Here is a 14332-nt window from a genome sequence, read left to right as displayed (position 1 = left end):
GATAGCAAGCCCCAATAGAAGAATCAAAAGCCAGGGGCCTGGTTCTGGCTTCTGGAGCAAGACTGAGCAGTGCCACTTAGGAAACAGCTCCCTGCCTACCACTGAGCCCTGATGGAGACAGAGCACTAAAATATGGGATGGCAGGTGATTATGTGATCAGAACTGCCCAGCATGAGCTAGGGCTATAAGACCCAGCAAACCATAAGTTTGGGTGGGCCCAGTAGCAATCCATCGTATGACAGGAGAGGTATCCTTGGGTCGGGCACAAGCAGGACCAGGGAGCCCAACTACACTGCACAAACAGGTGGCCAGATGTTCATGTCATCCACCACTGTTGCCCCAGCATCTCTCCTTCAGCTGACCTCAAATGGCCACATCTGGGGGGTCCCTTATGACCCATAAGGGAAAAGGTTGAGGTTGAGTCACAGATGGCTCAACGTGGTATGCTGGTACAAGCCAAAAGTGGATTGTTGCCTCATATGGCCCCACTTGGGGATGCCCCTGAAAGAAGCAAGGAGAAATCCTCTCAGTGGTCGGAGATCTAGATGATATGCCTGATAATTTACCTTGTGCAGAAAGTGGCCTAAAGGAAGAAAACATAGACTCACAGGCAGTGGCAAAAGGCCAGGCTGGTGGGTCAGATTCCAGGAAGGAGAAAGATTAGAAGATGAGGGACAAACTGGCCTGGGGAAGAGGCATGTGGAGGGATGTAAGGGGCTATGCACAAAGTATGATCTTCCTATCACACATAAATAACCACCAGAGACTGTCTGCAACAGAAGAGGCACTAAACAACCAAGTAGCAGTCTATCAGTTGACATCAGTTACCTTCTGTCATTGGCCACCCCAATGCTGGCACAATGGCATCATAGGTGCACAAATGAAGTAATCATGATGGTGACAATGGCAGTTATTCATGGGTCCAACCACACTGGCTCCTTCTCACTAGGCTGATGTAGCTACTGGCACTGCTGGGCATTCAACCTGTCATTAACAGAGACCAATGCTAAACTTCCAATATGGCACCATTACTCAAGGATACCAGTTGTCCACTTGGCAGCAGGTTCACTTCCACCCTGGAAAGGGCAATGATTGATCTTGACTGGGACCAACATGCAATATGGATTGGCCTCTCCTGTCCAATGGGCCTCAATGGACACCACATTTGGGGAGACCCTTGTGACCAGCTGATGGATAAAGGACAAGGCCGAGGTTGAGTTTGTACCAATTCTGAGGGCTTATGGAACCTTTGAATTACTAACGTGGATTCTTATAACATCACCTCAGACAAATGAGCAAATGACGTGTGACAGTGGGCACATGGCCACAGGATGCTCTGGTTCTATTTCATACTGCACTGCCCAGGAGCTGTTGGCATGATAACATGGAAAAATGGCCTGTTTTGGTGCTGCTGATGCACCAGCTTGGAGGACATATTCTGCAAGGATGAGATGCCAGCCTCCAGAACATTGGACATATGTGAAATCAACAACGATTATATGGCACTGTGTCCCCAGTAGTAGGATATGTGGTTCCAGGAACCAAGAGGTGGAACCAAGAGGTAGAAACAAGAGGGCCCAATTAATATCGATCCTATTGATCCACTCAGGGAATTTGTGCTTCTGGTTCCATGATGTGGATCTAGAGGTCTCCGTTCTCAGAAGAGGAATGTGTACCTGAGGGGATACAGTAAGATTCAGTGGCCTCCCAGTCTCTTGACCTCCTGCCAAGTGACCAGCAGGCAGAGAAAGAAGTCACCATCATGGCAGTGGCAGTGGAATCCTGATCATTAGAGACAGAGCAGCTGTCACGTACCTGGAATAGTGAAGGATCCTGAATGACCCATGGAGGAATCTCTTGGCACTCTTCTGCTGACTATTAATGATAAATGGACAAGTATGGCAGTCATAGCCTAAGAAGGTCTTGGTGACCCAGGGTGCAGACCTTTCAGGAGTAAGGGTCTTTATCACCACATCAGGAAAGGTGACTAAATAAAAGGGTGCTCGTGGAGGGGACTCTATAGAAGACGGGAGAGTGGGAGGAGGGAAAGGAAGAATGGGAAGTGGACCTATTATGGCTTCAAAACCAACTTCAGCAGCAGCTGGGACTATAATTCTCCCACTAACTCTTCTCTTAATTTTCTCAGAAAACAAGACTCCAGAATCCTGGACAAGCTTTCCCCAAGCAGACTAAACTCATTACAAGCAGCAGTGAATGCAGTGGTGCAAGGGGTGGACTGTAGTAGAGACTATTGTCTTCTACTCCGATGCCCCCCTTCAAGGCCAGTCTAGCCAGCCCCCAGCTGCTGATGACTCACCAGCTGTGTTCTTCCTCGGGAAATGTCCTCGGGTGTGGGGAACCTCCTTGCCCACAGGAAGCGTGTAGCCAATGGCTGGATGACAAAGACCCAGTTTGTGAAACAGGGGTTAAAAAAGGTCCTGGGCCCAAGAACTCCTTACAATTTCTCTCTCTCTCTCTTTTTTTAAAAGTCATCTCTACTCAGCCTGTGTGCCTTGAATTCACGACTCCAAGATTACGAGTTGCACCGTCCACTGCTGGAGCCCACCAGATGTCCCTACCGTTTACCTCTTGTTCCGTTCTATTGCCAACCACGCAAACAGAGATGGGGGAGGGCTGCTGCAGGATTAAGAAGAAAGTCGGTGTCACATCTGGAGACCAAAGCCTAACCTCCCTGCCCCAGAAAACTTGGTGAGCAAACTCAGCAGGCAGGCTGCCTCCGTAATTTGTGGGGCTCAGTACAAAGCGAAAATGCAAGGCCCCTGGCTCGAAAAGCAGGGAAAAAGTGCTGTTATGGTTCCTGAAGTGTAGATACCGCTTTCTCCTTTAAAAATGTTTTCCTACCTATAAGAGACCATTGGAGTAATAGTGATTTGTGAATAACAATGAAAACTTACAAACTGCGGGACAATATTTTTGGTGTCTTGATTTTATGCAATAAAATCAGTAATACTTTACTCATGTGCCATCGTGGTTGATCCTATTTTCCAGCTCACTTTTCTACAAATTCGTTTATTTAGGTCATCAGAATTTATACTTGTAGCTACTTCATCTTCAGTCAAAAGGAATTGAATGTGACATCGGTCGCCCTTGGCAAATGTGAGGTTGCAGGTAACTTTGGTAATTTTTAATTTTGAAGAGGATCTTTCTGTGGTGCAACCATTACCAGACCTGTATAGAGTCTTTTTATGGGCTGTGATGATGTTGGGATACATTTCTGATGAATTATTTCAAAGTACATTACATTTTGAAATTCAAAATTTTCAGTACGTCTAGAGCTGAGTCTTGCGGAGCATTCCCCCCCCTCCACCCCCGCCCAAAATCAACGATACAAATCAGTTTTGCCTAAGCCGAAATTAATTTTAAATGTAAATTTATACAAAGGCATTTTAATATTTTCTCTGACGTTTCCTGTAACTCGTGGAGGTCATGGAAGAAATTAAAAGTGGCTTCATGATTTATATATAATTCAAGATGCCTGTTTATGCGTTTTATTGTTGTATCTTCAATTATAAGGAAAAATTAATTTTAAAATGGTCTGTTAATAATTGGTTCATCTGAAGCTTCCTGCAAAAAGAGCGTTCTTTTCCGCTGAATTTGATGATCTTTAAATTTAATTTCTATGTCTAAGCCTGTGGATATTTGTCACGCAGCGTTGCGGTGGTTTTCAAAACCCGAGATTCTAAACTCACTGAAAAACTCTAACTCCCCGCTATGCTTGATTGCAACATCCATGTGTACGCTTTTATTTTTGGAAAATGTATTGACAAAGTTTACTGTCTCGGCTCTGGCAGTTCCTGTGCAGGCGCTCAGGCGGGAGAGCTAATATTGGTGCCAGTGCCACAGGGATGGGGTCTGTGCATTGCCTGGCTCGCTGGTTTCCCACCAGGGGTCCCGGCGCCAACTCCACACGGGGCACCCCCTCCTACTCCCCTGCAGCTGCCATCAGCACCCCCACTCTGGGCCTTGGGGCTCTGCTGCTCTAGGGACTGCCCTAGGCTTGCATGTGTGCCCACGGTTGCTAGGGAATCCCCTGGGTTTTGCTGTCTGCAGAGCCCCAAGTGGCACCCTGTGTTATCTGTGCGACGCATCACGCACGCTCCATTGCCCCATCAGCCGTCACTTGGGAAAGCCAAGTTCAAAGACCAAATGATTGGATTTCAAGACGGAGTCTTGAACCTTGAACCTTGGACCAAGCATCGGGGCCCCTCTGAGAGTGGGCTCTGGGCTCCCGCCCAAGCTGGCTGCAGGCTCCAGGCTCTGCTTCCTGACCAAGTCAGCGGGTGCAAACCCTCCCGTCTTGGTTTGAGGCCCCCCCCCCCCCCCCAAAGCAGATGGGCCCGCGCTGTTGTTTGTGCAGGAAGGGCAGTGATGGCTGGTTGGGGAAGTGAGAAAGGGAAGTGGGGAAAGCCAGTTAAGGTGTGTTCTCGGCTGGATTACCCCATGCGCTGCGGAGGCATTCTGGACCCTGTAGAAGACACTGCAATTATCTTGTCCATCTACAGGGATGCCAGGCAGCTGGGGTATTTAGCCTTCGGTTCCCATTACTCATTGGCTGAGGGTGCCTCTTGCTCTCCTGGGGCATTTAACACTCAGCCTGTCCCCCTCCCCCTCCCTAACTCCCCAGTCCAGCCCAAGGGTACCCCCTGGGCCACCCCCTGGGTACCTTTTGGTGGAGAAACACAGGAACCCATGGGGCCTGTGGAAACTGTCTGCAGAGAACCTCCTAGGTGGACCTGGGGAGATGGCCCCAGGGCCTTTTCTCTGGTCTCTCTTGGCCCTGCCCACTCAGCCCACGCACACAGACCAGGTGGGCCTTTTCATTTATCCTTAACACTGTAATTAGTGCTTAATTTCCTCCTGACATTAGTATTGCAAGTGCCTGCAACAACTTTATTTTCTTGCTTTATTTATACTAGTGAAAAGGCACTTAGAAGCAAATTATGCTTGCCTCCATATATCTCTCTACCTGTTTATCTCTGTGTTTATGGGGTGCCTATCACCATGGTATCTGGGCACTTAGACAGTCCCATTAGATCAAATTCATTACCTGAGAGAGGAAGAAAAACACACTCCTCCGGCCCACGCAGAAGCCTTTCGGTAGCACACTGAGGGCTTGGGCTCAGGGAGACCCAGGCCTTTTGTTTTCCAACTCATGGAGACGAATCTTTTTGGCAAAGAACCCCTCCTGGAGATAGGCATGGAGAGCTTGCAGTGTAATTTGGAAGATCTATCCGAGGGTGGGTCTCAATATGTTGGGCATTTAAAATTTGAAATGATTTCAATTTCATTGCTCTCCAAATATCAAATTGAGCCCATTTTTCACAAATGCAGCTTCGCGCTAGGAGCAGCTTCCACGGGAAGAAGGTTCCAGATGTTAACTCCTTCTTTCTCACTCACCCTGGAGTGATGGGGGGGGGTGCCCAGCTCAAACAGCACAGAGCAGCTGTCTACGCCCTGGGCCTGTGTGGCTGCTTTAAAGCCTCAGTTGCCCCCTGTGATTCGGGTACCATGGAGACCTCTGGTCCCCCACTGCTCGAGGCTCCTGTCCTCTCCTGTCATTCCTTTCAGCCCCTGCCCTCTGCACTGGGGCCCCCCTCTGCGTTCATGGCCTAGCCCTGCATCTTGGACCATAGCGACTGCCACGAGTCTCCTTTGCTGCTTCTGGGATCCTGTCCTGCTCTGGGCGGTCGTGACCATACACGCTGTTGGCCCTGTAAGCCCAGGGTCTCCCACTGTGGACATTTCTCCCTGGGGAGCTCATATGGGCCTAGAGAAGAGAATCCAAAAATCACTAGAGGTGAGGAAATACAGGTAAAGAAACCATCGCTTTTTTTTTTTTTTTAAAGATTTTATTTATTCATTTGAGAGAGAGGGAGAGAGAGTGCACATGAGTCAGGTGTGGGGAAAGGCAGAGAGAAAAGCAGATTCCCCCTTGAGCAGGGAGCCCTACATGGGCCTCGATCCCAGGATCCTGGGATCATGACCTGAGCCGAAGGCAGATGCTTAACCGACTGAGCCACCCAGGCACCCCAAGAAACCCTTGCCTTTTGAAATGACATAAGTAGGGGGCACCTGGGTGGCTCAGTGGGTTAAACATCTGCCTTCGGCTCAGGTCATGATCCCAGGGTCCTGGGATGGAGCCCCACATCAGGCTCCCTGCTCAGCAGAGAGTCTGCTTCTCCCTCTCCCTCTGCCCCTCCCCTGGCTTGTGTTCTTTAATAAATAAATAAATAAAATCTTTCAAAATAGTAAAAAATAAAATGACATAAAAAGTACATGTGAGGGGTGCCTGGGTGGCTCAGTGGGTTAAAGCCTCTGCCTTCAGCTCAGGTCATGATCCCGGGGTTCTGGGATCGAGCCCCACATCGGGCTCTCTGCTCAGCAGGGAGCCTGCTTCCTCCTCTCTCTGCCTGCTTCTCTGCCTGCTTGTGATCTCCGTCTGTCAAATAAATAAATAAAATCTAAAAAAAAAAAAGTACATGTGAACTATATATACATATAGTATTTTAAGTAAATATTATATATGTGTGTATACACACACACACACACACACATATATATATATATTTTAAATATTTTATTTATTTATTTGATAGAGAGAGATCACAAGTAGGCAGAGAGGCAGGCAGAGAGAGAGAGGGAAGAAGCAGGCTCCTCGCCAAGCAGAGAGCCCGATGCGAGGCTCGATCCCAGGACCCTGAGATCATGACCTGAGCCGAAGGCAGAGGCTTTTAACCCACTGAGCCACCCAGGCGCCCCTATATATATATATTTTTTTTTTAAGTAAAATATACACCCAAAGTGGGGCTCAAACTCACTACCCTGAGATCAAGAGTCCTGAGCTCTATCCGCTGAGCCAGCCAGGCGTCCCTATATTTTTTAAACAAATAAATAAATAAAACCCACTATAAACCAACGACATAGACAAGCCACATAGTGAAGATGGAAATCACCCCAAGTTCCCCTGGCCTGCGCCAGCCACTGTGAACCTGCAGCGGTGTACATCTTTTTTTTTTTTTAATATTTTATTTATTTATTTGACACACAGAGATCACAAGTAGGCAGAGAGGCAGACAGAGAGAGAGGGGGAAGCCGACTCCCTGCCGAGCCGAGAGCCCAACTCGGGGCTTGATCCCAGGACCCTGGGATGATGACCGGAGCCGAAGGCAGAGGCTTAACCCACTGAGCCACCCAGGTGCCCCTGCAGCGGTGTACATCTTAAACAGTCACCTCTGCAGACGTCTACGTTTCCATAGATCTAGTTCAACGAACTTAGGAGATGCCACAGGAACTAATTCGAAAACTGCTTTATTCCCTTAACGGTAGATCGCGAGTATTTCCCTAGATAAAAATAGATCTACGCTGAGTTAATGGCTATGCAGCATTCTGCTGTATGAAAACGTTATCACTTACTAAATGTACCTCCCATGGTTCATTTGAAGTCCTGTGCAAGTTTTCACTACAATAAACTACACTGTGATTGAGCTCACCTGTGTTGTGGATTCCACTTCCTCTTTCTAGAATTGCCGGGTCTTGATCAAGCTTTTGACCCATGACCAAGGTGCCCTCTAGAAAGTTTGTGCCACAGTGAAGGGAAGCAAGTGCAGACAGCAGACACCCTTCCGGTCCATCAGTCATTGTATCCCCTGCAAGCCAGACCAGCCCTGGCCAAATGGAAATGGCATGGGTGCTCCCGACCTCTTGGCCCCCAGCCCTGCCACTCACCTGTCTGGGCTGCTGGCCTGCAGTGGGTCCCTGCTGTCATGGTGGAGTGTGGCCCGGGCTTTGGGCCTCTGAGGGCAGGACTGAGGACGGGCTCAGGGGGCTCCCTCTGGGGCCAGACACAGGGGAGGTCACCTGGGACAGTTCCTTACCGGGGCCCTGGAAACTTCTTTCTACCTCTGGCTCTGTTCCTGCCATTCCTCCCCAAAACCACTTGCCCCCATCCCAGCATTTCCTCACGGCGAATGCCACCTCCTCCTCGGAGCCTTCCCTGATTCTAGACAAATGAATCCCTCTGGCCTGTGGCTTGGGAACTCCTTTTCACAGACATTGGGGAGGTTGTGTTATTTCTGCTTTTAGTCCTAGTTATCTCTTGCGGTAATGCCTACATCTCATTTACCAAAGGTAGGCATCACTGTGACCACGCATTTTCCAAGCCCCAGTCCTCTGCGAGGCCACATGGAAGACGTAAGGGGCGGGGAGGAGGTGGGTGTCTGATCAGAGAAGGAGAAAGAAAGAGAAGGAGCCTCTCTGAGGTCCATCTGGAACCTTCTGTATTTCCCCCACACCACACACAGTTCTCACCTCAGATGAAGTAGTTTCTAGGACTCGAGAGAGAGCTCAGACTTTGCAGTGACCATGGCTGCTGTGACACTGATTTGTAATAAGAAAGACATATTTGATCTTCAACCTCAGTCCTGGCAAAGAGTTCCTGGAAACTATGGAAAATCCAGAGAGGAGAGTCGCAAAGGTATCTTTTGTTATGTTAATGAAGTGACTTTTGGAAAACACCTCCAGATGGGGGCTGGTTGCCAGGGGAACCAACCAAGTGACTGGGGGATTGAAACTTTCCTCCTAACCCCCCCACCCCCCCACCCTGGGGAAGGAGAGGGGGGCTGGAGGTCGTAACCATCGCCAATGCAATGACTTCATCCATCATGCCTGTGTGATGAAGCCTCCATAAAAACCCAAAAGGACGGGGTTGGGAGAGTTCTGTGTTGGTGAACTCAGAGGGATTTGGGGAGAGGGCGTGGAAGCTCCACACCTCTTACCCCAGACCTCACCCTGTGCATCTCTTCCACCTGGATGTTCCGGAGTTTTATCCTTTTACAAATAAGCTGATCAGGGACGTGAAACATTTGAGTTGTGTGAGCTGCTCTAGCAAATTAATCAAACCCAAGGAAGGAGGGGGTCATGGGAACCTCTGATTTATAGCCTGTGGGTCAGAAGCACAGGCGACAGCCTGGCCTTGGGCTGGCATGTGAGGGTACGGGGGTGCGATCTTGGAGGACCTGAGCCCTTACCTGCTGGGTCTGGTGCCGTCTCTGGGGAGATGGAGTCAGAACTGCCTTGAATGGTAGGACACCCAGCTGGCATCCAGAACATTGCTTGCTGTTGGGTGTGGGGACCCCCCCCTTCACCCCCCTCTATACAATTAGAATCGTGTTCAGGAACCCAGAACACCTGCCATTCTGGGTGATGCTGGGACGATAAGGACTTCTCAGATGGGAAGCTGAGCCTCCATCAGCACACTGGAGTCTAAGGCCTGGGGTGTTGGCAATGTCAGCGCTGGGACGGTGGTAATTATTGCTACTAGGACCACTGGTTATCCCAGCTGTGACTATTACTACTGAGCCTTTGCACAGGGGGCTGGGAGGGGGCAGGGATGTGGAAGAGTGACAGTTGAGAGGTCCTAACTGCTTTGGCTCAAGGTATCAAGGAGCACCTTTGTTCCATTTGGGGCAGTGGCTCAGGAATCCCCTTCCCACAGGCGTTGGTGGTCTCCCCGCTGCTTCTAGGCTCTGAGCTGTCTCCGAATCAGAACTGCACTCTGTGGACCCGAGGCCAAGACCATATCTTACTGGACCTTGTATTCCAACAGGTGGAGCCCAGCAACTGGTTAACAGGTTCATAATCTGTTCTTTCCTTCTTTTAGCTTCTAGAGGCTGCTGGTTTTCCTTGCCTCAGGGCCGCATCACTCCAACCTCTAGGTCTATGGCCACATAACCGCCTTCTCCTCCTCCTCTGACCTCCTGTCTTCCTCTTCAAAGGACCCCTGCGATCACACCGGGCTCACTTGGATAAGCCGGGATGATGTCCCCATTGCAAGATCCTTCAAGTCATCACACCTGCAAAGTCCCTTCTGCCAAATAAGGCACCACCTGCAGCTGGGGTTCGATCCTGTTGGGGACCCTCTTCAGAACTGTTCTGAACCCATGCCAGAGTCATCCCACTGAGGGGAGCTGTATCAGGGTCCTAGGGCTGCTGGAATAAAGTAGCACAGACTGGGAGGCTTACAACAGAAATGTGCTGTCTCGCAGTTCGAGAGGTGGGAAGTCTGAAACCAAGGTGTCAGCAGGGTTGCTCCCTTCTGGAGACTTCAGGGGATAAGCTGTTCCATGCCTCCTTCCTAACTTGCGGAGGCTGCTGGCGGGCCTTGGTTTTCTCCGGCTTGTAGACGCAGCTCTCCCATTTCTGCCTCTGCCTTCGTGTCACCTTCTCTTCTCCACGTCCTCTCCCCTTCTCTTCTAAGGATGCTTGTCATTGGACGGAGAGTCCACTTGAATAATCCAGAATGACCCTGAGATCCCTAACTCGACTAGGTCTACAAAGACCCTTTGTCCAACAAAGTTGCACTCACAGTTTTGGGTTGGACACATTTTGGCAGGGGTCACCATTCGACTCACTACAGACGTGAAGCTGAAGTATTCATCATAAACTCTCATCCCTCGCCGGCTGGTGTTGACCCTGGTGACCGCAAACCCTAGCGCTGTACCTTGCCTTCTGCCAAGCTAACTCCCATGCTTCTCCAGAAAGCCCTAGGAAGGGAGGCAGAGAGGAAGAGGCAGATACTTGAGGCCGGAAAGGGGCAGCAGGCTCAGTGGCTGTGCACCACAGCTGGGGGTGAACCCAGAGATCAGCCCAGGGGACAAGCAGGAGGCGCCATGGGGTGGGGGGGTTGTACAGAATCTGTCTCGGAGAGATGGACGACACAGAACCTTCCTGCCTCCCAGTATCCCTCCCCTCTTCCCACCCCCCAACCCCCGCCCCTTAGGCACCCTGGCCTTGCCTCAGCCTCCAGAATAGATGAACCAGCAGGAAAAACTCTTGTCTGCCCAGAAAGTCGGAGAAAGATCGAGGGCCAGAGTGTCTCGCCGCCCCTCCCACACAAGCCGACCCGGGAGTCTGGCTTCGGAGCAGCCTAGCCGACGAGGCTGTACATCTTTCTGAGCAAGCCAAGCGGAAAGAGGGGCGGGGTGGGGGCGAGGGTTTGGGGGGGAGAAGTAATTAGTTTGATGAATCTTCTTTTGAAGTCGTTCTCTACATGGGGCTCTCACGGCCTTATAGGCTCAGTGATGCATTTCCTAAGTTTTATGAATCCTTAAACATGGGCCATTTTTCACGAGACAAGTGAAAGTAATCAAGTGTTGGTGCAAACCCCAGGTGTTCCCCGTCTGGAACAAGGACCCCCGATGAGGTTCCCAGGCCACAGAGGGCTTTGGAGAGTCCGGATGAGGTTTAAGTCGCCTTGCTGCCCACCTTGCTGCCAGAAGCGATGTGCATTCAATATCCATCCATGCACTCCAGAGGCTTCTTCTGCCTGGCCATCCGGTGTTGGGACCTGGGACTGGGGATTCGAGTCTGCGGCACTGCTGTCCAGCAGAAGCCTGCGGCCCGCTGTGGGGTGGGGCTTGGGATCGCATCTCTGAGGGAAGGTCTGTGCCCGTATACCCTCCCTGCTAGGCTGCCTGTGGTAGATTGCAAAATATTGGCCCCATATCCTTCCCTGCCCTTTGGTAGTGCCCTCCCATGCTGACCTTGGACTTGGTCATTGACCTGCTTTGGCAAGTCATAAACATCAGGTACGCTGAGGCTTAAAAAGTGCTGACTGTTCTTGGAATCTTCAGCCACCCTTCATGCCAGGCCAGTCGCTGAGGGCTGAGAGCCATGGTCCACTTAGCCCTGTGCTCCAGCTTCCCGCCAGCCCTCAGAAGCCGAACTTCCGGGGTGACCACTGGCTAAGAGTCAAAGCCTGAGAGTCACAGCCTGGCAAGTACTAGGTTCTCAGTAAACACACATTCTCACTCATCCCTCATTCTGCATGAGGGCCCCGGATGAGCACAGCCCAAATTACCTATTGTAGACACATGAGCAACACAGATGGTGGTGGTGGTTTTCTTCTTTCTTTCTACATTCCTTCCTTCCTTCTTTCTTTCTCTTTTTTTTTTTTTTTTTAAAAATGGACTTATTTATTCCGGGGAGGGAGAAAGGGGCTGAGGGAGAGAATCTCTAAGTAGACTCCCCGCCAAGCCCAGAGCCTGATGAGGGGCTCAATCCCACCAACACATGAGATCACGACCGGAGCCAAAATGAAAAGCCGGATGCAGAAATGGCAGAAGCCAGAGAGCCAGGTCACTGCCTGACTAGCTCTTGGTCGGGGGGCAGGTTGGGGGTGAGGCCAGACTAGAAGGGAGGGGACAAAGCTTCACACAGAGGCTACCTTGCCAGGCCTGCCCTTTAGGACCCCTCCTGCCTGATGGGATCATAGACAGCAACGACAAAGGTGAGATGTACGGGTGAATGACTAGGGGTGTGTGCGTGCCCACGCGCGTGAGGACATGTTGTAAATGTGGGTAACTTGTGTATGGTGTGTTCGCATGTGTCTGCATTTGTGCACGTGTGTGTGTGCACATGTGAGCCCACCCACACTGTGACGCCTCTGGTACCAAGGGAAGACGAATGCAGAGTTTGGCAAAGTCACTGAGTAATTCCGTTTCCCCCTTGAGTCACAGACAGGGGCTCCTTCCTTCTGATTCCCGTCACCTTTGTCCTCCCCACCCATAGCTCAGCCACCACACTGCTGGTGGTGGGGGGCGGGGGGGCCGGGGATCCCGAGTGCCACCATCTACACTGCCATTGATGTCACATCCCCCAAAGTGTCGGGGTGGGAGCACAGCCAAACTGCCACATCCTGGGGTTACATGATCTGCCTGCTGAATGAGGGGTGGACAAGGATGATCATTTACTGAGCACTGAGCATAGGCCAGGCTCTGCGACTTTTGGCCGGTGGCCCCCCGCCCTCCTCATGTTTCCTGGGGTCCACCCCCAAATACCCGCCTTGCACTCACATTCTTACCTCAGGAGCTACATCTGGAGGGGCCCAGACAAGGCAAGTGACTTATCTGATGAGTTGGGGCAAATCTAGGCCTGGGGCTCTCCACCCCTTCTGCCCAGAGAAAGCCCATCATCTCCGCTTGCCGTGGTCTTCCATTCTGCCTGGAGCTGAGCAGGTCCAACTGACGCCAGAGCGAATGTCAGCAAAACAATTGTCCTGCCAGATCTGGAGCCACATCTGCTTAGATGCCCTTTCCTGTAATAAAGGACATTTTGAGCCCTACCTTTTGGACTTCCACGTCCATTTCTCCATCGGTCGGGAGGACAAGAAGAGTGTTATTAATAGACCCTCCCAAAACCCCAACATCTATCACCGTATTCCCACAACTAGAAAAGTGCCAGGAACATAATAGGAACTCATTAATATTTGCTGGATGGAAAAAAAAGTGACAGAGCAAGATTCAAACCCACGTCTGTCTTCCTCCAAGGCCGTGTCACTCTCTCTCCACCCCGTCAGAGAGAGGGCTTGGAGAGAGACTGGGGGTGCCGCAGGAACAGCAGAATGATCCTTGATGTCCAGTTCTCCTGCCCTTCTGCAGAGAGAACGTTCTCTGTGGGCCACAGCCCAGGGGCGAGGTCAGCAGTTCTGCCCTGGGGAAGCCAGGGCTTGGCCAAGTGCAAAGCCCGGCGCGCCTTACGCTGCCTGCCCCGTCTCATCACAGCTCTGTGTGTTTTGACTGAGAAGTTCTACCTGCCTCTCGGGATTGATGTGAAGATTAATGGCTGTTTAGCAAATTACAGCTTCCCCATCACCTCCTGCTCCTGGGAGAGAAGGAGCCTTAGAAACGGAAAATAAAAACAAACCTCACCGCTCTGTGTGTGTCAAGGCTTGGCCGCAGCAGTGACAGCTGGGCCCAAGTTAGCAGAGCGTGGAAGCTTAGCAAAGCCAGGTGAGGTCTGGGGCCCCCCGGAGTGAAGGCTGACGGAATGCCAAGCCCACCCTCTGGCTCTGGGATGCACGGGGGCTGAGGGGAAGTGTGGAATGAGGCAGGGCCGTTCTAGAAAGACAGCCAAGGGCAGCTTGCGGCCAGGGCCTGTCTCCTCTGAAGGCCGTGATGGGGGGAGAGAGAGGAGTCCTGTCCACACCCAGGAGGGAAGAGTCTGCCCCTTTCTGAGGCTCTTTCTGCCACTGACCTTCCTTCTCAGAAGCTCAGAGGGAGAATCCAGGGGATGACCGTGATCTTTGCTGAGTTCGAGGTGCCCGGGGCGGGGATGTGGACATCGTGGTGAGTGACAGGGACAGGTCCGAAGGGAGGGAAGCGGGAGCAGGCGCAGGTGTTGCCCTGCCCAGATGTCCCTGGCACTCCTAGTCCCTGCGTGTGCGCCAGCTAGGGCGACCTCCGACCCGAGGGCTGGCTCGAGGCCGCACGCAGGCCAGGCTCTCGGCCAGAGAACACAGGAGTGGGAAGATCAT

At 51.4% G+C, this 14332-nt stretch overlaps 1 long non-coding RNA gene across 1 annotated transcript in view; it reads right to left on the bottom strand.

The window, feature by feature from the left end:
• Positions 1-6820: 6820 nt before the first annotated feature.
• The window catches only part of LOC131821962 (uncharacterized), a 30046-nt gene continuing 22534 nt past the window's right edge, over positions 6821-14332 (bottom strand). Inside the window, exon 4 of the long non-coding RNA XR_009350027.1 lies at positions 6821-13114. This is a non-coding gene — a long non-coding RNA (uncharacterized LOC131821962). The remainder of the gene's footprint in view (positions 13115-14332) is intronic.

Source organism: Mustela lutreola, chromosome X (assembly GCF_030435805.1).
Source record: "Mustela lutreola isolate mMusLut2 chromosome X, mMusLut2.pri, whole genome shotgun sequence".
Classification (NCBI taxonomy): Eukaryota; Metazoa; Chordata; class Mammalia; order Carnivora; family Mustelidae; genus Mustela; species Mustela lutreola.
Note: the sequence above shows the minus strand (reverse complement) of the source record. Positions and strands in the feature narration are given on the sequence as shown.